The 27,698-nt window shown below is 41.6% G+C and overlaps 1 protein-coding gene across 16 annotated transcripts in view; it reads right to left on the reverse strand.

Annotated features, from left to right (window-relative positions):
* The window catches only part of PDE4D (phosphodiesterase 4D), a 1,410,178-nt gene that overhangs the window by 1,330,639 nt on the left and 51,841 nt on the right, over positions 1–27,698 (reverse strand). The window contains exon 1 of one of the 16 annotated variants that reach the window (XM_072749973.1): positions 3,390–3,477. The exons of 13 other annotated variants lie outside the window; for them this stretch is intronic. The gene's annotated coding sequence lies outside the window, so the exon portion shown is untranslated. Of the gene's footprint in view, positions 1–3,246; positions 3,345–3,389; positions 3,478–27,698 lie in introns of those variants that run through there. 2 more of the 16 variants (XM_072749983.1, XM_072749986.1) reach the window with 2 other exon arrangements.

Genomic DNA, 27,698 nt, shown 5'->3' on the forward strand with positions numbered 1-27,698 from the left:
TTCCTCAGATGTAAAATGGTACCACACACAGTCACTACCTCCTGGGGCTGGGATGAAGATTCAACAGACAATGCACGCTGAGAACCAAGCCTCTTACACGGTGAGTGTTCATTACAATAAATGTACACAACAGCCGACGTGGGGTGGATTACTCAACAGCTAGATATGCTGAAATATATCTCCTAACATCACATAGCTCGTTACAGGTAATATTTATAAATAAGATTTTTGTCTTCAGGCCTGCAAGATAACAACTCAAGGGGCCATGTCAGTCACTACAACTGTCAGTGTTTTGCCTGGTGACCACCTGACCCTTTCAACCTGGCCCTGCCTTCAGATTGTCACGCCAGGACGCTAACCTCAGAAATGACACAGAAAGGAGTAACTGTAGCAGACATGATTCATAGGAGAGTTGGTACAAAGTTCAGGCTAGTTTAAAGATTCCCACATGAAGGCAAAAATATAATGGAAGCCATTAATCTTCAGTCATGGTACCTTAACAAAAAAGACATGAAGGAAGGAAAAAAGAGAGTTACCTATCACGAACAGCTGTGCTGATTATCCTACTACATGAACCATGGCTAGGATTCATGCTGACTTCTCAGCTTAAATATGAGAGAGCATTGAAGCTAATTATCTCCTTTCCTGCCTGCGATGGGAGATTTCTCAGAGCAGGAGGATATTAACTGCAAGTTCAACATGCTCGTGAAGAAGGTGCAGAGGGGAAAAAAAAAAAAACAGAGTTGACTTGGTGAGGGAAGAGTCACCCTAGGGAAGGACTGTGTACCTTTAAACTCAGTGATTCATTCATTCATGCATGCATGAGTGGTCTTGCCCCTTACCCCCTCTCACTGCCGTATAACTAACCATACTACCACCACCACCATCACCAGCCACATATAACCACTTACAGTTCCAGAGGGAGCACATACTGTACCCTTCCATCTGCCTGCCCTTCCCCTCACACCCCCACCTCCTTTCCTGAGAGCCTCTTTCTACCCATCTCCTCTCCATGGGAGCTGGTTATTGCCTATTGAGTATATTAATTGATCAGTACCACTAACCACATGAATTAGCACTAAAGGACCAAGAAGCAGTAGAGAAGCTGGGGAACATTTTCATTTTAACATAAATTGCTCTAAGAATGAAATTTGGGGCACTTTATGCAAAATCCAAAATAAAATCAAATACTGAGGCTTAATAGCCCCACAACCTCTTTGGTGACATTAGAGAATCATCTCCAGTCCTTCCTAACAAGTTGATAAAGAAACTCAGAGAGGGTGCCTAGGTGGCTCAGTCGACTGAGTGTCCAACTCTGAGTTGCAGCCCGGGGCATGATCTCAGGGTGGTGAGATGGAGCCCCCCTCATCAGGCTCTGAGTTCAACAGGGTGTTTGCTTAAAATTCTCTCCCTTTGTCCCTCCTCCCACTTGCACTTGTGTGTGTGCTCTCTCTCTCAAATAAATAAATCAAAAGAAACAAACAAACTCAAAGAAGCTCCCATGGCTGCTAGAAATGACTGCGTTAAGTGAAAGCTTTGTGTAGAGGCTGAAGTTGAATGAGCTAAGTCTCAATTATTCTAATTATTTGTTCCTGGCAGAGGATTATAAAGTCCAGGGGTCTCAGAATCAGAGGTGGGGGGATCACCTCCTCCTGCCCCCTCTGCTGATTTAGCTACAGAGTCAGACATGAAGTCTCTCCCTAGGCCCACTTGTGCTCCGAGGCCTTGTCACGTGGAGCATTGCTGCAATTCAGGTTGGTGACCAAAGGGACAAGTCACTAGACATTCAACAAAGAAAAGGAGGATGGGAGGGGCTATAGAATCGTAGCAAATGGTGTGCTGGAGGGTAGCCTCCAGGATCATGACGCAGGTCCAGTTTGTCTCTAGGCCCTCTCCCACTTCATCTCCATCCCCTCCTTCCCACCAAGAAACATTTGCCTAATCTCCCTGGCTCCCTCCACCAAAGTGGCCCACAAAGGAACCTGACCTCCTCTGCTCCCATCAAAAAAATTGTGTTGTGTGCCAACCTCAGAGCAGCCAGATTAAAACAGTTGGTGCCAGTATGTGTTTCTTCTATCTTCCAAGTGGCACTCTGCTTTAGTAAGGGCTTTCTAGAAATAAAGCTGAGAACCCAAGAAACACCATTGGACATTTCGGGCCCCTTGGAGCAGGACAGTAAAGGCATGTAGGAGGCATACAGGGCTTTCTGGGCCCTGGGAACCCCACGAGCACATCCAATGCCTTCTCCTCTCAAGAGTGGCCAGCCCTACATGCAGCGATCTGGGCCAAGGGGAATGCCATTTTCACTCCTCCATGCAATGCCACCACTTGGCATTGGAGACTGCACAATCTGCCCAGCCACTCATGCCAGCCCTGCCTCTAAGGTCTCTGAGCCTTCCCTCACTATATCCAGAGCACAGGCCACCATCCACTCAGAAAGGACTTCTCACTTACTTAACCTTCCCAAAATAGAGGTAAATAATCGGTGTGTCAAAAGGAGTTTGGCTCTGGAGACATCTTTGTGATCACCAGAAACTAAAAGAGGCAGAGGCTGCTCCGTGTCTCCCAGTCCAGAAAAAAAAATTTCTCTTTTTGGCCGTAAGAACTTAAGCACAGAAATCAGGGTGCGGACTGGAAGAAGAGCAGACTGCACTTGAGTCCCATGTGCATTATAAAATAATTCAGTGGCTCATGAGTTTCATGTACTCGGGATTATAGAAGGTGTATGTTTGCACTGGCGGACCCCTGACTCCCACCACAAGATGCTCATCCTGTAGGTCTAGAATGGATCCTAGAAACCTGCATTCTTATTGGCATCTTTGAGGCTTGCAAAGCCAGGTGTTCACAGATTGCTCACCAAGAAACATGCACGGCAAACCTCTTAAGACAAAGCCCAGCACGTTGCTCCTGCTCATCACTTGCTTCCTATAACTCTTAATAATCAGAATTGATTCCAACTTTACATGCTCGACTTGGACTTGACCTTTAGCTAAATGAATATAGCACATGGGGATGGCAGTGTGGTTACAAGCCAGGGGCTGGCTTCATACAAAGAAGGAAAGAGAAATTAAGACAGAGAGAGCATAATAAGCATCCTTCCAAAGATCTGTTAGCCACTGATGAGACCTCCTGAGCCCCAAATACCACCCCCCTCATTCCATAGTATCTACAGCTCTGACAAGATAACACGGAAGAATCTGGAACAACTATCTATGGATCAGAAGTTCCCAAAGTAAAAACACTCACAATATTGGCACTTCCATTTTTCTGCCTCAGACACAGGATACAGGGTTATTTGTTTTGGAGGACAAAGCAGGTCCCAGGTAAACAGGAGTTTTTAAATGGTTGAGTCTACAAACTTTAGCACGATATAAAAGCAAATCTCAAACCTGATTGGCTGGTGTGTTCTGTGAGTCTTGGCTCTTTTCCTCTACTGTTGATGCAGGCCCTCCACAGGCGGCTGGAGCTAACTGTGTCTATTTACACTTGAAATCACTCCTCACAATAAATAGGACCGTCCTTCAGGAAATCTTCTGTTTGGTTTGCATGCTCCCAAGGATAGGACAAAGCTCTCTTGTTGAAGAGCATAAATAACAAAAGCTTTGTTCTTCCCAAACCAAGAGGGAAACTAGATCTATCCAAAATCACTTGGTCTTTAACTGCGTAAGGATGACAAGAATGAAATATTATTTTAGGCTGTCCAACAGCATCACTCAGGCTCCTCTCCTGGCTTTAGAAAACAATGACTCAGTATGGCCTTTTTCTGACAGGAAAACACTCTTCCAGAGATTTGGAACCAGGGCTCTTTTTGCATTTAAACTAATGGAAGCAAGGCACCTGGGTGGGTTGGTGGTTGAACGTCTCTTTGGCTCAGGTCGTGATCCCGGAGTCCTGGGATCAAGTCCTGCATCCGGTTTCCCAGAAGGAACCTGGTTCTCCCTCTGCCTATGTCTCTGCCTCTCTCTATCTCTCATGAATAAATAAACTAAAAAATAAATTAAAAAATAAACAAGCCAATGGAAACTATTCAAAGCCCACTTAGCTTTCCACAGGCAGAGGAACACAGCTGTTTGTACTCATAGAATGAAAGTAAAATAGAAACCATAAAAGGAAAAAATATATATTTTTTCTTACTCCATCCCAGGTGCTTGACATGTGTTTTATTGCTTGATTCCTTCAGCAACTTCTTGGAGGTTGGTGTTAGCCCCCCTTTTACCCAGAGTAAGAGAAGTTAAATAAATTTCTCTAAGGACACAGAGTTGATAAATGGCAGAGCTGGAAATTAAAAGTAGCCTCAAATCCTATCTGTTAAGATTTAAAACAGAAGCCTCCCATGTTTTCCATAATATTTATATTTTACATAAATATGATTGTTTTCACAACCTGCTTTGTATGGCTAAGTAATTCTCTACATCACATGGAAAGTACTGTAACATTTTTACTAACTACACAGGATCTCCTAGAAGGGAATTTACTCTAAGTGATTGATTATACCAGTCCTCTACTGATGAACATTGACGTTATGCCTATTTTTCCTTATGAATATGCTTTTGTAAACTTGTTTTTACATTTGTGCAGTTGTCCCCTAATTGTCCTACGAATTGCTAGACAAAAAAAAAACATATTTTCTTTTTTACATTTTCATTTTACGTTCCAGTACATATCATCCAATTGCTCGCCAAAAGGTGTGTACCTAGGGTTCTTCCTACATTTAAACCAATGGAAGCTCCTGGCAGCAGCATGGGCGTGCCCATTTCCTCACACTCAGGCACACCAAGTTCAACCAACCATTTACATTTATGCCAAAATGACAAGAGTCAACAAGAGCGTTGTTGCTTTTATTTGCATTAATTTCATTACTAGGAAAACTAGACTCTTTTTTTTTTCTTATGTACTGATCATTGGCAATTCTTTCAGAAATTAATCATTCGTCTCCTTTTTCTACTTCTCTATGAGAGCCTGACTACAAAATTCATCACAAAGGCTTTCTTTTGTCTCTTGCTTTCGCCCTGTCCCTGCTGCTCTATTGGAAACTTTGATCTATAACCAAGAAAATTTCAGTAACGTATTGCCAGGGTGATTAGTCCAGTTCTGTAAAACATGTTCCAAGAAGAAAAACTGGTTATGTCTAAAGGACAGAGAAACATAAACTTCTACGTGGTTGTCTGCTTCAGAAATAGGTCATTCCCTTGACTTTACTGGCACTTGTTTATCTTCTAAAAAACAATGATCCATTCAAACTGAATCTTACTCTTTTGCACAGGGAAATCTGGATAACAGAAGAGGGCCAAGAAAGTTTGGAGAATATCCCCAGAACCAGGAGCCAGAAGGGAGGCAGGACACACACACACATCCATACCCCACATAGGGGCAGACCCCAGACTCATCGATTGCTTGTGCTGAGGCCCAGGTTACAGATGCCCTAGCTTAAAGGAAGCTAAAACTCATAGGCAAAAAGTGTCTTGTCTGAAGACAGTCTCTTGACTCCCCGAGCAGAACTCATTCTACTGGAGGATATTGGCCAGAAGTAGAACATAGCCCAAGTTGAATGACCAGAACATAAGACACGGGCTGTACCTCCCATAGGGCCGGAATTATGTTGAAAGGCCTTTGGCCAAGAGTACCATCACCCCAGGCTCAGGCACTTGTGCACAGGGGGGCCTGACCATGTGCTTGGGCAGCATTTTAGCTGCTAGGCTGGGCAGGATTCTGACTGGCTGTGGCTGGAGTACTACAGGGATGACATTAGGCTGCCCTCTTGTTTCTCTCAAGAAAGAAAATGACCAAATCCAAATAGCAAAATAGGACAGCTCTTAAAGCAGCCAGCTTTTCCCTTACAAATATCACTTGTATTATTGGCTTAGTTTGATGAATATCATTGGTTCAGATTCAGCCAAAGCCACACTCTGAACAAAAGAACACCAAGCCTGGTCTCATGGTGGTCCTATCCTCCCATACAGGCTTCTGCCTTAGCTCAGGAGAGACCCAAACGTGACCAAAACATCTCATGAGAGAACAGGACAAGAGCTACCCTTTCTCACCTCAACTGTGGAAAAATGCATGGGTCTTTATCCCCATACACGTTCCCCAGAGGGGACCAAAAACAAGCAGCCAGAAGCTTTCCAGTGGCACGAGCTCCCTCTGCGGAGTACTCCTGCTGGTCCCACCTTGAAGCTCTTACCAACTCAAACGAAGGCTATATTCCACCCAACGCAGACCCTTGGAAGGCCTCAACAAGGCAGCCTTCTCCATCTTTTCTCAGTTGAAAAGTATTTTTCCTAACTCTTTAGACATCCTGTGGCCTAAAAGAAGAAACGGCTCACACTGAGAGTTAAGGAACTGAATGAGCACATCTGGAAAACCAGCCTAGATTGGAACGGTGATGACTTTGTTGTGCCAGGAGCTGCACATGCACTGTACCATTTAATCCCCACAAGGACCTTCCAAGGTGGGTCTTGGTATCTGACCAAGAAGACAGAGGAAACAGTAAGAGCCCCACTGATTCTTCTAGAGAACTTCATTAACTTTCATGAGAACTTTAAGCATTTCTTCCAAAAGGCCAAAGGGAAAGCATGGAGGACTCTGTCTCAAATGCTAACCTGTCTCAAAAGTTCATTCCTGGCCACTGAACCAATTGGCTCCCCTCGGCTTCCTCCCTGGAAAAAAAAATGATCTCATGCTGGTGGCTTTCTTTGGGAATAGGACATTTCCCATAAGAGAAAATTCTTTCCAAATAGTGCTTATTTTAGGAGAGTTGTGTAGATTCCCAGTCATCACACAGGAAGTGTGATACCCCTCAATCAAGGACAGACACTGCAAGAAAATCTCAGCAACCCTATTGGGGTCATGAAAGAGTCAAAATAAAGAAAGAATGAACGAACCAGATGGGAGAAGTTAGGTGGGTCCAGAACATTTGTAAACACGTGAATTATCATCTCCAGGGATTCCAGAGGTCTTTATCTGCTGGCTCTGAAGATTGGACTATATGCAATCAGTTTCTACTTCTTGAAACATTCATTTAATTTAGATTAGCCCATCTGCTTCTTTTGTCTCCAAAAAGGATCCAAAGAAACTAATTCCTGATTCCAAGGATGAAAGCGATACCACTTAGAAATGTGTAAGATTTATTTATAATACACCTTCACACTCCACTACATTGGTAAAATACTTAATTCCATAGAGCATTCAAAATGATACCTGACTCGGTGCTAAGTACCTACAAGGAACTGAATAAATACATGTTTACTAATTTATATCCATCTGCATAATAATGGTAAAAAATACCATGCATTCATAAGAAACTTCACTATTTTCAAAACGTTTTCACAAATGCCATTTTAAAGGAACCTCAAAATCTCATGCAGTTCTGAGAAGGGGCTTTGTGAACATAGTACGAAGGCTTATATGCTGGCGCTGCCACTCATTGGCTGTGTGACCTCAGTCACCTCACTGAAAGGCTCTGAGCCTCAGACTTCTCAATTATAAAACATGAGTGGAACTTCTTCCTTCCTTGCAGAGATGAGGAGAGACCTAAAGATAACAGATGCCAAAGCTACAGCAGGTACCTGATGCATGGCAGGAGTTTGGAAATGGAAGTGAAGAATGATGAGAAAGTAGGACTGCTTTCATGCCTTCCCACAGCCCAGGGAGTGGAGGATGGAGGGGATTCCGTGGTTGACCAGTGCCTGCTGCCACCCAGGGCCACAGCCAGGAGACCAGCCAGTCAAGTCTTCGGCATGCCCAGAGGAAAGGGTTCTCTGCTCTGTTTGAAAACCTGAGGTGTAAAAGGTAGAATTTTTGCCAAAACCGGAGTGTTGATATCTGAAGCTTGGAAAGAGCTGATTCACGATTTCAGCAGCAAAGGAGGCAATTAAAATAAAACTCTCTTTCCATGCTAGTGTTGTCAATAGGAAGCAAATATAAGTCAGGAGAATCTCTTCTCATTCTGATGCAAAACTTCCCAAGGATTTGATGGGTTTTGTCTTGACCATCATTTGTATTTCTTTTGAGCTGCTTTCTGGAATTTACTAAATCTAACATTTTGGTGTCTATCACCTGCCCTTCAGCTTAAGTGAATTCAGCTTCTGAACAAAACAGCCCCAAACTTAAGAGAAGTTTGCCCCTTCCGGAAAGCTGCTGGGGGTCACCCTGTCTAAATATCACCTTGTTTAAATTATGCAGCACATCCCTCCAAAGCAGTTATAAAGGTCATTTTAGGAACCTGTGTGGCCTCTGACATGCAACAGTCAAGAACTTTTTTATCTGTGCTTTGCCAGGTCTAGAACTGCTCAGTGCTAAAACATTGGGATGTCTTTGCTTAGAACTTTCAACATACAGTGTTATAGTAGTTTCAGATGTACAATATAAGGGTTCCACAACTGTATACCTTACTCAGTGCTCATCGTGATAAGTAGACTTTTAATCCCCTTCACCTATTTCATCCATTCCCCACAATATCCAACAGGGAAATTATTTGCATTTCAACCTTCCCTCAGGCAACAATATCCAACAGGGAAAAGTCTCTGACAAATGGTGTTGGGAAAACTAGACAGCTGTATGTATGCAAGAGAATGAAAACGGACCACTTTCTTACACCACACACAAAAATAAACTCAAAGTGGATTAAAGACCTAAAAGTGAAACCACAAAACTCCACAGGCAGTAATTTCCCTGACATCAGCCATAGCAACGCTTTTCTAGATATGTCTTTGGTAATGGAAACAAAAGCAAAATTCAACTATTTGGACTACCCCAAAATAAAAACTTTTGTACAGTGAAGGTAACTATCAACAAGAGGAAAAAAAGACAACTTACTGAATGGGAAAAGGTAATTGTAAATATTCAATAAGGGGTTAATATCCAAAAATTCATAAAGAACTTACACAACTCAACACCAAAAATAAATAAATAAATAATCCAGTTTAAAAATGTGCAGAGGACGTGAATAAACATTTTTCCCAAAGAGGACATACAAATGGTGAACACATGAAAAGATGCTCAATGTCACTCATTATCAGACAATTTCTTTATAGTAAGTTATTATAGAGTCAGCGTTGCTGGCAATACTTTGAGACCTGACTCCTAAGATTAGGGTATTTTCAGAACCTCACAACAAGAACAGAAGTCGATGGTGCTCTCTGCAGTAAGCCTAAATGAGACTCTGTGAAATCATTGAAATAATCTACTATAGGTATCACTCTCATTTCCAGATCTTTGTGATGATATTGATAGAAGATCTGGAGCACACATTACCATACTGTACCAAATAAGCCCTAGTGAACAACAACAACAACAAAATGGACAGAGAAAGCTAGAGGATCCAGAACTCTCCCTCCCCCACTACCTGGAAGAAAACAAGTGAAAATATGCTATGATCTCTAGACAGCATACTCTACCTGCTAAAAAAAAAAAATTTTAAAAGCCAATGTTGTAAATATTTATTTGACACTCTGCCCACTGTGTGATTTAGCTAACAACTGTTCCAAGTTGTTAGTAAATCCTCCCACTATTTCTTTCTTCTTGGCTTTATTTTCCCTAACTTTGTCCTTTTGCTTCTTTACCTCTGCATTTCTTTGGTGTTTCTTGCATTTATTTCTGTTCCTTTATCCCCCTGTTCTTCATGATATGAAAGCGCTCTCAGGTAAGTGCTATACAAATGTCAAATTGTATCATTATTACCTTTACCATCTTTATTATTTATGCCAAGACATCATTATTTTGCATTCTCACTACTATATCTACAACTTGTTCCTCCAGCTTTTTTTTTTTTTAAAGATTTTATTTATTTGTAGACACAGAGAGAGAGAGGCAGAGACATAGACAGAGGGAAAAGCAGGCTCCATGCAGGAAGCCTGATGTGGGACTCGATCCCGGGTCTCCAGGATCACACCCTGGGCTGCAGGCAGTGCCAAACCGCTGTGCCACCGGGGCTGCCCCCCCCCACTTTTTTTTTGTTCCTCCAGCTTTTATCTTACCTGGTCTTCTACAGATTTTTTTAGAACATAAATATTGGCACATAAATATTGATAATAAAAGGCAAAGTTGAATATCTTTCTATTAACCATCTATGATCACAATTGTTGTGTTGAAACAATAGGAAAAACTCCAAGGATATGAAAGACTTGTTTCTTGATATTAGTAAGCTTACAACATAGAGTGACAAGCCACACAATGAGCAAGTAGGACATCTATAAGATGTGCAGGTGACTAGAGTTCACACAGAGGACCAAGTCCGAGTTAGCCAAGTAGAAGTGACCATGGAAGGTTTTCTGAAGGGGAATTGCAAAAGGGAAAAGAAAGAGATGGGAAGTCTGGGGGGAATAAAGAAAGACATTCTATCCAACTCACCAACGCCATTAAAGCATTTTCTATAGCTTTTTACATCTTCTAGGGACTACTCAGTTTTTTGATGCCTCGCTTATTTCTGTTCTGACTATATTATCAAAAGCTGCTTTGGAACTTGAGAAAGTGCTAATCTGTCTTATTTTACACAATTTTTTGTTATTTTTTCTTATTTCCGTGATCTTGCATATTGCTTTTGTGCAACCACAGCCTGCTCCTCTAGTTCTTTCAAGTTTCTCAGATCTTCTTAGGTATGTATTTTTAGCAGGGCATGTGAAAGGTAACACTTTTCACAAAGCAGTTCTGCAGCATCTGCTGTGTGAGGTACAAGTGAACACAGCAGCCTGGAGACTCTATTGCAGCCCTCACCGATGTTCTCCATTGTCCCTCAGGCCACTTAGTCCTCTCTGCATAAAAGATCAGGTTACAAAACAGCCTCCTCCACACTGAAATGGGGACGCCAAAGCAAAATGATCTAAATGCGGTCTGAATCTGCTAGACGGTTCACCCACTTCAAAGGACTCCAAGCCTGGGACATAATCATTTCCACCATCTATTTCAACAGGCTACACCTTCTTTTTCAAAGATGTTTGACATTAAAGTTGATACAGAGACTCTTACTTGAAAATTAAAATTCATCATGGTGAGAAAAAGGGGGAGACATTTTTAAGTGAGAAGCCAGACTCCCGATACCACAAGTGTCTAATTGTGTTCTTAATACAGATAGGATTGGAAACGTGGGCTACAAACAAGAGAGTCTCCCTTCCTGAAACCTGCCCTCCCCACAGGTCAAAGCACAAAATGAGTCACCTGTCTGCTTGCAGGGAACAGGCGTTTTGTTCTGAAACAAAGGAAGCAATGTCAAATTCCAAGGTCTAAATGAATTCTTATCAATCTTACATTCACACAAAGGTGTGCTTCACTGATCATCCTGAAAGCTAACATTTCTTGTGAAGGGGCTATTTGAGAACTAGAAGGAGCAAGGGGGAGGAAACACCACAAGATGGAACAGCAAGGGGAGACGAAGACAGTGGGGGGGAAAGATATAAACTCTTCTACATGATTTCCCAAGGCCAGTCATGGCAAAGGCCACTTATGGCATTAGCCTTGCACACGACAGGGCGCTCTCCCTCTGCCCTTCCGGCACATCGAGGGATCCTGTACCATCTGCATGTTTGTTTCCGATCGGCTAAGTTTAATAACGTCCAGCTTTCACCCATGTGACTTTGGGTTTTAAGAAAAATCACATCAGGGTAAAGTATGTGTCCCACCAAGTGTCCCTTTCTCTACCCAGCTCTGTCTTTTGAATGAAGAATGAAGAGCTCCAGGAAGCATATCAAGGTACATTTTTCTCCACAAGGAGACACCAAGCTGAATATAAGCCATGGATATTTGCAGACTGCAAATCAGTGAAACATCAGCCTGCTTCTTTTCATTAAAAGTTTGATTTATCAGGCAAATTTTCAAGGCTCATTGCTGATGGATCTCCCCCGGAGCCAACTTAAAAGCCAGACCTTTGATTTATGGAAATAAAATACACATAGTACACTACTTCAGTTCTGAGTATCTACTTTGAATTTCAATTTACAGGTAAAAAATGCTCATCCTGTAATTGATGCCTTAATTTTTGACTCAGAGTCCCATGATTTGGCCCTTAGCTCCTTCCTCAAATTGTCATTTTAATTCAGTTCTGCATCCACACATACATACATTAATCAAGTTCTACCATCTTATATATGTACCTCTTTGCTGGTTAGCAGGCTTAGGGACAGATTACAAGTCAGCCTGTTCCACTCAGAATGAGCCCAGCAGCAACTGGAGAGCCAACTCAAGTTGCCTCTTCCTCATGGAGGTTTTCAAGAATGGCTGCTGGCCTGCTGCTACCAGATGGGTGAGGGTATTGCCCTCCTATGCATATGGTGAGGCCCAGGTGTCAAACTCTACAAGGTCACTAACGTATGCCCAAACTGGCCAACAGGCAGTCAGCACTCCTGGAGGGCCTGTTCACACAGGATAGATGAGAAAGGACGTGGTTCCTAATCTGAATGAACAGAACATGTATACGCACACACATGCACCCATAGTCATATACATATGTGCACACACATACATACCTGCTCCTGACAGAGGGGGAAACACTCATGAAGTCCCCCAAAATAATAACATTTAAAATTAACCAAAAGTACTACCAAGGCTCTAAGGTTTGGAAGGAGCTATTTTGCAAATGCTCCTTCTACCTTCCAAAATAAAACACCAGGATAAAGAAATGAGAAAAGGGGGATTTGGATTTGGGGTGAACATCTGAAACTGAGTAACTGAAGAGTACAATTCATATCTCCAACAGATAAGATAAAAAGGCTTATGCTACTAAAGAAAAGCAGAGAGAATTTAATTTTTTTTTTTTTAAAAAAGGAGGGGCAGCCCGGGTGGCTCAGCGGTTTAGCGCCTGCCTTCGGCCCAGGGCCTGATCCTGGAGACCTGGGATCAAGTCCCACATCAGGCTCCCTGTGTGGAGCCTGTTTCTCCCTCTGCCTGTGTCTCTGTGTGTGTCTTTCTGTGTCTCTCATGAATGGATAAATAAAATCTTTTTAAAAAAATAATAAATAAATAAAATTTTTAAAAAGGATGTGGGATATGAGGGACGCCTGGGTGGCTCAGCAGTTGAGTGTCTGCCTTTGGCTCAGGGTATGATCTCAGAGTGCCAGGATCAAGTCCCACATCAGGCTCCCTGCAGGAAGCCTACTTCCCCCTCTGCCTATGTCTCTGGCTCTCTCTCTCTCTGTGTCTCTCATGAATAAATAAAATCTTTTTTTTTTTTTTTTAAAGGGGCGATGAGTCAAAGAACAAAAAGGGGAAGGAGGAGAGAGGCAAGAGTTAGAAAGGGGGCTGAATGCAAAGGTTGAAGCTGAGAAGACACAATGAGAAGAAAAGGGACTACCACTAAACAAATGTGAGCTGAGTTTCCATTTTAACTTTCAGCCAACATAAGTTATGAGAGATTTTGAAATGTGGAAACTAGACAAAGAACAGGACTTCCCTTAGGTAAATCATAGTTCAACTGGGATAAAATGTTATTTAACATTTTTTTTCTCCTATAAAACATATGTAATCATCTAAAGAATCTGAGAGGAAAAAAGACTAAACCATGAAAAGAAATACCTCAGTTCTGTTACCAGGAGATAACCTCTGTTAACATATATTCCCTGGACACACACATCCAGATCATGATTACACTACATATGCCGTGATTTTTTTTTCACGTAGTGTCTTGTAATAAACATTTTTTTTTCATTATTAAATCATTTTTTAAAGCAACTTTTAGACATTTTAGAATCATGAACTCCTTTAAGAACCATATGAAATCCATGACACTCTTTCTATATCAATGCTCAAAAAGAACAAAATAGGCCTCTTGGAGCTCATCCTAGAACTATCTCAAACTGACTTCTAAACATCAGACATAAGTGGAATTTCTGGAATATGAACTGATTTGTAAGCCTAGACCTTGGTAATTAGTTTAATCACATAGCACATACATGGTTTAGCGAGAAAGGATTTATTTCAGCCATGGCCTTTAGTTTCTGGTTCTAGCTCTACATCTAGACATGCCTCATAAGCTGGGTCTTTGGGTTGCTTTCCACCTATAAATTCCTGGGGCTCTAACAATACATCGACCTTCACAGATATGTTATAGTTATCTGCTCTGTGGATGTTCCCTGGTTTTCTGTACCTAGGCTGAGTTCCTTAGTGTTCAGGAACAGGCAGGACCTTATCTGACTCTAGTTTATATCTGCTCCAGGAATACAAATTAATGTCAATACTGCTGATTATACATATCTCACTGCTTTCCATGGTATGTGTCTAAATCTACTGCACCTTACTTGATATATTGACCAGTAAAAACTGCTAAAACAAATCAACCAAAATAATAAATAGAATCTTTCAGAATTAAATAAAAATAGTTCCATTTTGTTTGAGTTGGCTATAATTCTACATAATGTCTAGACATGCATATTCATTGGCCATCTCTTCCACTTAAAATGTGTATACAGTGGATTTTCACAATTCATATTAATTCTGTTTTGTTTTTTTTTTTAATTATTTGAGTGACAGAGAGCAAAGGGAGCAGCAGAGGGAAAGAGAGAATCCTCAAGCCAATTTCTCGCTGAGCAAATAGCCTTATGGAGCTCAATCCCAAGACCCTAAGGTCATGACCTGAGCCAAAAATCACACTCCCAACTTCTGTATTTTATGTAGCACATTTTTGTAAAAGAAAAGATATTTCAAAAGAGCTTAGTTCACATTACAAGCATGGCATTAATGCTGAAGGAAGATAATATTGCACCCAAAATACTATTATAGGTGAAAAAATCAGTCATAAATCAAATATACAATTAAAGGCCCAATATAAAAAAAATAAAATAAAATAAAGGCCCAATATGTCCAGCAGGAAGTTACCACATTAAGCTATTTTTCCAACAACTGATATCCAAAACATGAAAACATGCAATGAAACACAGCTAACCAACAACCATGTAAAAATAAAACTGTAAATGACAAGGAAAGCTAATATAAGGCATAATCTATTACACTGACTTTATAAACAAAAAGGATATGAAGTAGTATTATGTGTTTTTCAGTAAGTGAATTGCTCCGAGATGGTCAAAGCCGTTTAAGGTCAAGATACATGCCTGCGTATTGTGGCATTATCTTTGCACACTTTTACATATTTCACCTAACCCAGGTTTACATGTTTTATGCTCCCTCTCTCCCTTTGAAAGTCATAAAAACATTTCCTAGAATGTCTCAATAATTCAGAACTGTCCTTTAGTTTCTTCACTAAACAAAGATCTTTTTATGTTAAGGAAAAACTTGATGTGCAGGTGAAAACAATGTTCAACGGAGTATCTGAAAGCTTTCAATGCCATAAATACAGAACTGTGAATTCCAAAGTACACTTATTCATCCTTTGAGTTATATATTTCCACACCTACTATATTTCCACCTAGCCAGATAAGACTTAGAAGATCTTAAAGGACAATGGAAACAGAAAATGATGGAATATCTTCAAAATGCTGAATGATAATAATTACCAACCTAGAATTCTATACTTAATGAAAATATCTTTCAGGAACAAAGACAAAATAAAGACACTTTCTGAAAAATGAAAACAGAGAGACTCTTTAAGCAGCAGACATGTACTCCGGGAAAACACTAAAGATACTCTTCAGGCAGAAAGAAAAAGAAAGAAAAATGCCACAAGTATAAAACTGAGATACAGAAAAAAAATAAAGATTCAAAAAAAGGAGCTAAATGTGTATCTTTCGGAAGTACCCAGGAAATGGCAAAGTATTAATTTAATCTTAGGCTTTAATGAGTCAATTATGCATGTAACAACTTCTGTTAATCTCTTAGAAACATAGAAAAGGATATATAACTACAAAGCCCATAGGTAGGGAAAAGTACATGATAAGAATAATTTTCTTAAACCTTAATCCAAAAGTGAGAGAAAAGGGGGGAAAACATGAAACTGGGAACAAAAACATGACATATTTAAAAGCAAATTTATATCAATGATTATAAGAGATAAAATATTGCCATTAAGGGCAAAAATTGCTGGGCTGGATTAAACATAAAAGGCATGTACTTATAAGAAACATTCCTAAAACATAAGGATTTCAAGAGATTGAAGATGAAGACTGGGAAAAAGTCACTATGCAAACAGCATCCCCAAACACAGTTGAGGACATCATATTCATACCAGACAAGGTAGATTTCAAGACAAAAAGCATAAACTGAGATAAAGAGGAATATTTCACATTGAAAAGGGGCTCAATTTTCCAGGAAGATAACAACTCTAAAAGTATATGTTCCTAATGGCATAGACTCAAGATATTTAACTTAAAAATGGACAGAATTAGAAAGAAAAGTGATAAATTCACAAATCATAATGGAACATTTAACATTTCTTATAACAGACATAATACACATTAAAAACAATCAGTAACTACAGAGGAAATATAAACAATATTCAAAAACTTTATTAGCACAAATAAAACACAGCCCTTATTAACAGCAAAATATATATATATTTTTTAAGTGACCATAGAATTAAGCTACAAATGAGTAAGTATAAAATCCCCATAGATTTGGATATTAAGTGATACATTTGTAAATAACACATGGATCAAAGACAAATCCTCAATAAAAATTCAAAAATATTTTTAACTAAGTAAAAATTAAAGTCCTGCAAAGGATATTTTGTGTGATATAGCCAAATCTGATCTATGAGGAATGTTTATAGTACTAAATGTATATACTGAGAAAAAAAGGCTGAAAATCAATTATGTTAGGATCTAGCTCAAGAAGTTATATAAGAACAGCAAATTAAAACCAAAGAAAAGAAAAAGAAAAAGAATAGAAACTAATGGAAAAATTTTAAAACTACAACAGAAAATATCCACAAAGACAACAGATGATTCTTTGAAAAGTCTAGTAAATTTGATAAACCCTGGTGAAACTGACCAAGAAAGAAATAAGATTAGAAAAGTCACAAAAATATGCACTATCTACCCCTCAATTCATATTATGATGCTAGCATTACCTTGATACCAAAACCTGACAAAGTTACTTTAAAAAAAGAAAATTCAGGTCAGACTCTCTTATGTGATGAATGCAAAAATTTTAAAGAAATTATTAACAATTATTAACAATAATGTAATATATCATAGCTATAATATTCAGTTAATGTTAATGTAATAACATTCAGTTTATTCCAAGAGGTCAAGGTTGGTTTAACATTCAAATTATCAATTCAGTAAAGTCAACCAGATTAGCAGTGAAAGAGAAACCTCTATCACCGTGATTCAGAAAAAGCATTTGATAATAATATCTATTTATCTCACAGAGAATATTCACAAAAACAAATTTTCAAACATAACATCATTTTATACTGTAATGTTGAAAACTTTTCCTTAGAGATCTGGAAAGAGAAAGGATATTGGCCATCATCACTTCTATTCAACACTGTACTGTAAGGCCTAGGCAAATTAGTAAGACAAAGGAAAAAGCCAAAGAAACAAAGGTCAGAGGACTGGAAAAAAGTAAAATTATCAGTATTTTTAGATAATGTGATTGTGTTATTCAAAAGAATCTATAAAGTATTTGAATTCATCAGAGTTGAGCAAGATAGAAAAATCAAATGTGTATCTGATACCAGCAACAGAGACTGAAATTTACAAAATCATATAATTTGCACCAGCAGCAAAAATATCAAATACACAGAAATATATCTAACAAGAAGACATATAAGACACTATTGTGGGAAAAAAAAAAGAGACTATTGTGGGCTATTTTTCTTTGTGTCAACACTACACTGGTCTTATATATTACAAAAATCAGTATCTGAGAAGGTAAATCTTTACTCCTTCTTGTTCTTTAGAACTCTATTAGCTATTCTTACTATTTCCATATAAATTTTAGAAGGTTGGTCTCTGAAAAAAACAAAAGGCAAAAACTATTGATATTTTTACTGTGATGGCATGGACTTTACGGAAGAACTGACAACATTGATATGTGTATACACATATATATATACACACACATACACACACACACACACACATATATATACACACACATATGTATAGATCTTTCTTCTTGAGTCAAAAAAAAGAAGAAAAAAATCCTTCAAAATCTACCCGAGATGGCTACCATCCTCTTTCATGTATGATTCTGTGGACCATCTACAAGAACTCAACTAACCACCACTGGATGATACTCTAGATCAGGATTTTTTTTAACTGCAGGTTATGTGGTTAGTAGGTTACAAACACCCTTATCTTCCATCAGATAGAAATCATCAAAGTACATCACATGCAGTAAGATGAACTTTTTTCATGAAAACTTTGCTTCAACAATATACACACAAATCCACATACAAGTATCTATACAGGTACACAGAGACTACGATTTAACAATCTGTTTCTTATTGTTGATTGCCATAAAAATATTTGAAAAATTATGCTTTGGAAACTATTTTTAACGTAATTCAAAGCGTCCTTAGTGCTCTAATACCTGGTAATCACCCTAGCATGTATTTTAGAGCCGTATCATTTTTGCTGTAGCTCAGATGTAAATGTTAGGTTTGTGAATAAGTCTGTGATAAAGGAGAATTAGCTAAGGCTGAAAACTGTAAGTCTTCCATGAGCGAGTTACAGAAGACTATGGTAACATCATTGTCATGGAGGCAATCATAGCTCAGTGTGTGTGAAGGAACGTTCAAGAACAAGTGAGCTTTAGCTCAGAAAGGGTATGGGGTGAGTGCCCGTAAAGGACAACTGTCAGCAGAGACATTTCCCCACCTCTCCTCTTGGCTCCCATCTACTAGTCACACCCCGGGGCTATATTCTTTTTGCTTTTAGTCTTTAGTCTGCTTTAGTCTTGCAGACTTCGCCTTTGTGGCTTAATGGGCATCCAGCTGCCATGTTTGGCTCCCCATCTTTTCCCTCAAGAACCACCCTGACAGTTTCTTCTCCCAGCTCTCTGGCTCAGGACCATTGTCTCTCTTATGATCCTTCCCAGCCAACCTCAGCTGGAGTTTCTCATACCACAGTGATGAGAAGAAAGCAGCTTCAACCTCAATTCCTGGGCTTGTACTACCCCTAAAGGGAAGAAGCTCTCTAGGTCAAACATCTCCATATGGCATAGAAATTAGTGAAAAAGATTAGATTGACAGCAACCATAATTATAATGAGTTAATATTTATTGAGCATCTGCTTTTCGCCAGGCCTTGTTTCAAGCATTTTACATGAATTAGTTCATTTAATTTTCACAGGAACACTGAGGAAGGTGAGGTTATCCCCATTTTGGAGATGAAGCAAATGACACTTAGAGTTTTTAAGTAACCAGCACAGTCTCACAGCTAAAAAGCTGCAGAGTATGGAGGGGATAACTAAAGGCAAACTATGAAGTAATGAAGAAAGAAAAGAATATTGAGTTACTTTCTTGACAAAGTGAGGTTCTGATTTTTCAGGGTAACATGAGTTTGCCTTTGGTTACAACTAAAAGATTTCACACATACTTGGAGAGTAGACAGGTGCTTGGACTCTAACTTCCTTTATCTGTAAACTCTTATGTGGCTTTTGTAGAAACATCCAATAACAATCTCATGGAGTTGTTTTCCTTAAGAAAGATTGTTTTGTGTAGCTTCCAAACTGGAGTCCTCATCATGAAATGTTGAAAAGTTTCTAGAGACTCCCCAGGACACTAAACCAGAAAACAAGAAGTTTCAGCATCCAATGATTAAAAGCACCCTACTTATTTGAGAGAGGTGAGTCTTCAACCTTGACCTTATTTTGGAAAACTCAACAAAGAGGCTGGTTAGCAGGAGGTATTCTGAAAAATCAACAAAATAAACCATTTAACCCATGCCTCCAAAATCACTGGAGGGAAAGTCATCAAAACCCCAAATCCTAGTGAGTCACCCAGAAACAGAGCCAACATCAAAGGACTGGGATAAATATTGATGATTACACAGCGGTTTCTCCACCAAGCTTTTCAAGAAACTTAAAAAAAAAAAAAAGAAGCTTTCAAAAGTGGGAAGAAAGAGGGCTGTTACTAGCTCTTACTAGCAAATCGGAGGTACTTATTAAAAAGAGAGAACTTGCAGCATGACATTTAGACATGGTTTGTGTGATATGTGCTGTCCCATTAGAGCTCTGACCTAAATTTAGTAGTTTAAAAAGAGCTAAGTCGCTATTCCCACCCATTTCCAAATACCAGCCGAGAACTCATTTCTCAGACACTTTTCATCCACAAGAGAGCCCTGAGAACTTTTTAAAAATTTAAGAACAAAAAGGTCAGGAAGTTAAAATGCAGTATGCAGCCTCTTCTCTTTCCTAAAATGGCTGTGTGGTTAAAATGCATGATCATGAAAGAGTTAAAATTCTGCACTGTTTAAGAACAACCAGTTGACCTTTAAATATGCTGGTTTGAATCCAATCACCTTTCAACAAGCATGAAATCTGGCACAAAGTGTACTAACACACACCAATTATTTTCATAGTGTACATGACTGAGCTCACAGCGTCCTGTTTAAAAAAAAAAAAAAAAAAAAAGAATTAATGTTCATTTTCTAAAAGCCAGACTTGGAGGCTGAGTGCCTCTGTTGGTAGGATTGTCCTTTGGTAACTGTCACCAAAAGTGCTTTTGGAAAAGGCCTTTCCTTGAAAAAGAAGAGTTTTTTTTTTTTTTTTACATCACTTTTTCCTGTTGTTAAAATTCTGTCAAATGAAATGGTTTCCCCCCACTCTTTAACATCAAAAGTAAGAATAGCTGGGAAATAATTACTCCATTAAGAACTTACAAGCCAGGTACCTGGGTGGCTCAGTGGTTGAGCATCTGCCTTAGGCTCAGGGAGTGATCCCGGGGTCCTGGGATTAAGTCCCACATCAGGCTCCCCACAGGGAACCTGCTTCTCCCTCTGCTTAGGTCTCTGCCTCTCTGTCTCCTTCATGAATAAATACATACAATTAAAAAAAAAAAAAAACTTCACAAGCCCATCTATCCCACCTAGTGAAGGGGGAAATGCCCAACCCTACAAATGCATTATGCATTAAAATCCAGAGATTAAAAAGCAGAGATTTTTAAATCTCTGATTTAAAAATCAGAGATTAAAATCCAGAGATTTAAAAGCAATGGCTGAGTGTCTATCCTTCAAAATGGGTCTTTGCTTTTCCAAAGTGATTCCCCTGAGGTTCTTTTAAGGGATAATATTCCCTTGTGCCTTCGAAACAATTCAATGTACAAAAATTCTGTCACGGATTTTTTAAGAACATACTGCCTGGCCATTTGGGTACAAAACGTGGAGGTAGATGCCCTCTATGGAGGACTGTGCCTGGTAACCAAGGAGCCTCTGGTCAATGGTGAGACTCTGTTCTTTATCACCTCCTCTGTCCTCTATCTCCAGATGCCCTCTGGGGCTCATCCCACCCCACACCCCTCAGACAGTTCCATGGGATGTTAACCCCACACTTCAACCATATTCAAGCCAAGGTGTGTCTTCTCTTTGTTTAAGCCTTTGTTTTAGGACTGAGACTTCTGAGCTTCCTTCCCAAACCTCAACATTCTCCTCTCTCAGCATCCTACTGCAGTGAGACTTCTGCTGACCATGCCCATGTTTGTCGGCCCCTCCCTGCCACAATATTTGACTTCCCTCCTCCACTCCCTGTCATCTGTGAGTCCCAAGAGAGAAGAGTCAGGATCTCATGGCAATGTGGGCAGTGGCCCCAGGCCAGTGTCCAGATCACCACCACCCACCTCGGGACTTCTGCTTCAGGGCTGAGGGTGGGACTTGACTCAGGACAAGGCACTATCCGGCTTGGATCCTACTCACAGACCATGCAGACCATGTCAGGAACACATCCGCCAGCCCAAGGCCCTGCCTGGCACAGAGGGCCCCTTGAAGTTCACTGTCTATCAAGGCCAATGTGGTTACATGAGTAGTCCTGAGGACTCCTCTAGAATGAAAAGGACCTTTCCAAAGCCCTGGAGGAACGAGATCATGCCAGAGATGTGCCAGGCAAAAGGGGCAACCAAGGCTCCTACAAGCCTCGCTCAAGGCCCTTGCCCTATTTTTCATTTGTCCCTAAGAAGCAAAGCTCTCTTCTCCTGCTAGCTTCTGCTGAGTGGCCACAAATTCCAATCCCCTTTTGGTCGCTCCCGGACTAATTATACGTTACAGTCTCACATAACCATCAAGCCCGACTCACAACTGATTCCCCACACCCATTCACCTTGCCAAGATTTGGGGAGCAGGGAAATGAAAGTATCTTTATGCTACTACCCTCAGCTCAACAACTAACTGAGAAACTCGGGTCACCTGAGTGTAGATGTGTAGATGTTAATCCTCCCTTCTCCCCCCCCCACCCCCACCCCGGCGAGGCCCTCATCTGACTTTTGCAGTTGTTCTCCTGGCAGGCAGATGATGACTCCCCTGGTCACATTCTCCTAAAGCCTGTGACACCAAAGAGGACTCGAAGTCCCATATGTATGAAGAACCGCACGGACATAAATTTACTTAACGTTTTCTCTTTTATTAATCAGGGCACATGATTCTATGGTGGATGAGAGCTGTTTAGGATGCCCAGCCCAGCCTCCACTTCCTCTCCTTTCTGGCAGCCGCCTGCACACTCCAGCCTCCACCAGAAAAGCAGGGTGGCAATGAGAAAAAGCCAGCCCAGGAGACCTGAAGACAGAAGACTGAGGATTCAGTCTCAGCCTTGTTATTAACTGAGGGATTGTGGCCAAGTCCGTGCAATTCACTTGAACCTCAGTTTCACATTCTGTAGAACAGGGATTACGGGGACCACCTTCCAAGATCCTAAGAAGTAAGCAACGAGACGATGAAAGGGAACATAAGGGTGGCTTAGCAGTTAAGCTCCTGCCTTTGGCCCAGGGTGTGATCCTGGGGTCCCAGGATTGAGTCCCACATCGGGCTCCCTGCGTGGAGCCTGCTTCTCCCTTTGCCTGTGTCTCTGCCTCTGTCTCCCATGAATAAATAAACAAAATTTAAAAAAAAACTAAAAAAAAATGAAAGGGAACATAATTTTGAATTATAAACAGAGAGAGAATGAGAGGGGAGGACGTCTGCCTGCCTCACCCTTTCACACCAGCAGGTAAAAATGTTGGTGGAAAACCTAAAGGAGATAAACGAGACTGTACCCTCCTTCGGAACCGTCGGGGAGGAGCTGCTGTAATGCCCAAATGTAGGGCAGAGCTCCGTGTGGGCGGCGGGTCCTGCGGCCCTGGGAGCCGGGAGCCCTACCTGAGGCTCTGCCACCGGCCGAGGGCAGCCCCAGGCCACTCCCTGAGGTGGAAGGACCACACCCCCGGAGGACAAACTTCCAGAGTGGGGTGAGACCAACACCTCGCCCCCAGGAACTTACTTTACCCCCAGGGTACATCAAGGTCAGGAGACAGCTCCAGCTTTGTGTTCCCTGGCTGCGTGGTCCCACTCGAATGGGAAGTTCTGCTGAGGCCCGAAACAGAAATCAGGAAGTTGACAGAACTGATTTACTGAAGTCTCAGATGCAAAGCCCTGCACTCATTATGGGGGAGAATCACAGTGAGGGAGAAATCTCCTTTTTTTGCTTTGTGTGTTTTTTTAAGATTTATTATTGAGAGAGAGAGAGAGAGAGAGAGAGAGCGCACACATGAGCAGGGGGAGGTGGGGAGAGACGGGGAGAGACGGAGCCGACTTCCTGCTGAGCAAAGAGCCTCACATGGGACTCGATCCCAGGACCCAGGGATCATGACCTGAGCACAAATCTAGAGTCGGAAGCCTAACCAACTGAGCTACCCAGGCACCCCAGGACCTCCTTTCTGACAGGAGATCACACACTGACAGTGTACGGAACACATCCTACTCCAGGGAAGAAAGGAACCATCCATGAGCTTCCTTCCTTAATGAAGGGGGGAAGCAGAGCTGGACTGGCAGTGAAGCAAAGTCTACCCCAGGTGTTCCATTGCAACCAACTGCCACTAAAAATTACAGTGGGTCCTGCTCAGAGGCTCTTCTGGCTGGTTCTTCTAGAGGCATTTTTCTCAAAGGGAGCAGTTACTGAAGTGGCTCCCCTCCACACTTCCTCATCACCCATCACAGTATCAGTATTTTCGGAGGGTCCCGCACCAGACACCTGCAAGTGGGCACCCCAAGCTTCACTCCATACCCAGTCCCTTCAGCGGGTTTCCATCCTATACAGACAGGCCTGTCTCATTGCAGCAGGCACAGATCAGCTGGTTCCGTGACAGTTCCACCCAGGGGTCGCCACACCTTGCCACATCCTGAGCCAGCTCTGGTCTGAGTCCTCAGCACCCCAGTCTCTGCACCCCCCCACCTGCTCGCTTTCCAAAGACGGGCAGGTGGATCTTGGCAGTGTATGCCTTGCTCACTTGATGCCCCTGCTCCAAGGTCTGCTGCAGCCCCCCAGTCCCTGGTGAGTCTGACTTCATGCCAAGGGGTCTCACCTCATCCCCCCGAGCTGCTGCCGGTGGATTGCAGATTGCAGTTCAACCTACGATCACCTCCCGTGAGCTTGGCCACTAAGCTGAATCTGAGCAAACCAGGAAACCTCTTGGCACCAGTCTCCTCATTGGTGGCATGAGGAAAACATCACCGCCCTACTTACGAATGGCTGAACGAGATAACTCATCCAAAGGAGCTGCAGTGGGTTTTGATAAGAGGAGGAATTCATGCTTACAGAGAGTGCTTCCCACCTTCCAGACTCTGTTCTGAGGGCTGCACATGGTTTAAGGCACCTATTACTGTTCCTATCCCCCCTTTGTAGAAGAGGAAATTGAGTCAAGAGAAAGTGAAGTCACGGAAACCACACGATGAGTCAGTAGGATGGCCAGCCTTTGAGCTCCGGCAGCCTGGCTCCAGAGCATGGGCGCTCAACTCCTGGCTTTCTCATTAAGCTACTACTCCTCCTTCCTTCCAACTTTCATGGGCTACCACCACCCCCACATCCGTCCCAGTCTTCCCCTTGTATTCAAGCTTTGTCCCACATTCCTGTCTCTGTTTCCAGAAATCACATCAGAAAAATGGACCACACCCCCCAAATTCCAGCAGGTCCCAAAAGAAACCTGTTATTGCCACCAAACACCCAGCCGCCACTACCAAGGCCAGTCTCCCAACTTCCAGTCGTTTATCCAGGAAGCATTTACTACCCACCAGCCATGTCCGTTTCAGTACATGAACACACATGGGCCCTGTCCTCTAGGATCGCAGTGAAATACAGACAATTTTAGTAAGTTGGGATGAGCGGGAAATGCATGTGCCTAGTGGCCTCTGGCTGTGCATTGCCCATGTCATACACTCAGGCTACCATACTGTCCCTTCCTTTCCATCTCAGCTGCCACCCTGTGGTCCACTGCTCCCTACCTATTCCTTCAGGGACTGCAGTCCCTTCAAAAACCAGCCTGCCTTCTGCTGCCAAATAACCTCCATGGTCACTCATACTTGATGAACCAAGTGCAAGTCCCTGAGCCTGGACAGACAGTACTACCGAGGAACTTCCCTGACTGTCTATCTTCACTCCGCTCCGTTCCCACCACAGATGTACACTTGGCTTCACATAGCACACCTCAGGGAGTCTTCCCGCAGCGCTCCGAAACTCATTCACCTGCCTATTTCTACTCCCTCTGCCCCCTACCCCCCCAATCTATGAGCTTATTTTTATCTCTGAAATTCAGATGCTGCTCTCCTAGATTCAGGTCAAATCACCTCCACCATGAAGCCTTCTCTCATTCTCCCACAAGATGGGACAGTTCCCTTCTCTGGTTTGCAATCGTCATGCATTTGGGTCTCCCTTAGAGCACTTTACCTGTGCCATGCGTTGGTCACTTATGTGTTTTACCCTACGGTCTCTGCATCGTTACAAGAGTGCTCTGTCCTTACTGCCTTTGTTCAGTCCAGCACCTAGCAGGGTGCCTCAAGCACTGAATTCACAGGCACTGAATGAATAATGAATATGCTGTATTCTTTCTGTGTGATACAGTGGGAGAAACATCGCATGAGGACCCAAAAGGAAACCTAAAGAAAAGAAAAAAGAAGCCTAAGGCTTTTGTCCTTTTTATTGGACATTTATCCAAATCGTTTTTTATCCCTAGGCTGCATGCTAGGCACTAGAGTACAAAAAAAAAAAAAAAAAAAGACACAAAGGCCTCCACTCAATAAACATAGGTTCTCTTTCAGAGACATTGGCACATAACACAAATACAGTAGGTAAAAATATACATTCAAAATAATGTGAGTTGCAAAGTTGTGGCAACTTGACTACTAACTAGGGATGTGACCTCGGGCAAGTCACTTACTTGGATGAAACCAGTGTCGATAAATACAAAATGAAAAGTCAGAGGCAGTCTGTGATTTTATGATTTTAGCCACTGCACGGAATGCTTTTCTAAGAGATGGTGCTTCCTAGTTCATAAGTAGCAATATATTTGCAAAAATTATTAATGCTAATTAATTCTATGAAAATCAAGTAGGCAGCAACTAAAGATAAAAATCAGCAACTGAAATTGATATTTAGACAGTGAGAAAAATAAACCGTCAGTACTTCACCAGCACAACATAAGTAAACCAGTGAAACTCGAGAGCATTAAGTCTAAGGTGGTACCCACGTCTTGGTTCCTCCACCAGCAGGTGCATGAAGAGTATTATGGGATGCCTCTCCTCTGCCAAACCCCCCAAAATGGAAATCAGAACCCAAGCAATCCCTGTTTCACGATTTAAACTATTTTAAAATTAACAATCAGAAGAGACATATGTATTGTCGCCTTAAAGAGAGTCAGTAGCTGCCAGATAAGCAGAACTTGTCTTGTAGTCCAATGAAAACCACTCACATCTCCTTAAAAAATGACTCAACAAAAAAAGAAGTGGTTATCATTCACATCATCATAGGAAACTGAGGACATAGAGGCAAATGTAGATGGCGCTCACTCAAGCTCTGCCCCAGGTGCAAAATCTTGATTATCAGATTTCTAGATTAACGTCATTGGGCCACAGCTATTCTGAAGACAGATGTGAATTCCCCCACCCCACCCCAGCATAAAACATGCGGGTCATTTAATAGACTCATCTAGCCCTGATTCTGTGCTCATCAAGCCTGGTTATTGACTGGTTTGCCATAAGGTCTGTTGGTTGAAATAGAACGTGATGATCAAGCTGATGAGTATTGTGGTTTCTGGGACAGTTGTCTTTGTCATCAGAAATAGGTCATTCTCCTTGACATGTCGGTCTCACTAGTTAAGAGAACTCCTCACCTAAGCAGTAAGTAGATAGCTTCTCAGGAAACTTAAATCAAACCGAATCAAGTTTCTGGACTTGAAAGGTTAGGGTCTTAGACCGTAGAGAATTCTGCTGCAAAGACACTTTGCTGAGGCTCCAGAAAGATCCAGATGCCCTTCTCTTAGAGGCCTACATCCCCATCACACATGCCATGCACCTTTTCTCTAATCTCTTCTACTTGGTACTTAAACTAGGTAAGTTTTTCTATTTCCTCTTGCATCATGGAGCCTAGTTGGGAACAATGCTCTGCTAAGCTTGAGAGACGCTCTCCCCTGGCCTCCCATACTCTCTCACCAGTATTTCACAACACAGGATCGGAAATGTGTGTGTACAAGTCAGCCCCCTCTCTGTGATGTGGGCAAGGATTGCTTGTTCATCTCTGTATCCTCACACATGGTACCTGGCATGTCAAAAGTACTCAATAAATGGTTGGGAATGAAGCACTCACTCAGTATCATCAGGAACTTACTGAGGATTTACACACAGAATTCAGAACTACAACGGG

The sequence above is a fragment of the Vulpes vulpes genome, chromosome 2, assembly GCF_048418805.1.
Source record: "Vulpes vulpes isolate BD-2025 chromosome 2, VulVul3, whole genome shotgun sequence".
NCBI lineage: Eukaryota > Metazoa > Chordata > Mammalia > Carnivora > Canidae > Vulpes > Vulpes vulpes.